This window comes from Triticum dicoccoides, chromosome 4A (assembly GCF_002162155.2).
Source record: "Triticum dicoccoides isolate Atlit2015 ecotype Zavitan chromosome 4A, WEW_v2.0, whole genome shotgun sequence".
NCBI lineage: Eukaryota > Viridiplantae > Streptophyta > Magnoliopsida > Poales > Poaceae > Triticum > Triticum dicoccoides.
The window spans coordinates 684,931,658-684,932,041 of NC_041386.1; positions in this window are offsets into that span (position 1 = coordinate 684,931,658).

Genomic DNA, 384 nt, shown 5'->3' on the forward strand with positions numbered 1-384 from the left:
AGGAGAAATTGTATATGTATATACATGTGTATGTGTGAATAATTAATGGTGTTGGTTGTGAGACATCCGATGATATATATATATGCGGTTCTACGTACGAGAAAATCTATTTACATATATGCATAACGTGTATAATTTGTAGTATCGTGAAATACCAGCAAACAAAAAAAATTGAATGGAAAATAAAGCCAACCCCCCCCCCCCCAAACATTTAGTACCGGTTGGTGTTACCAACCGGTACTAATGTCCTGCGCGCACACGGGTCTGGCTCGTGCCACGTGGTGTCACTTCAGCGCCGATTCGTGACGAACCGGTACTAAAGAGGAGGGGGGCCTTTAGTCCCCACTCTTTAGTGCCGGTTGGCAAAACGGCACTAAAAGCCGT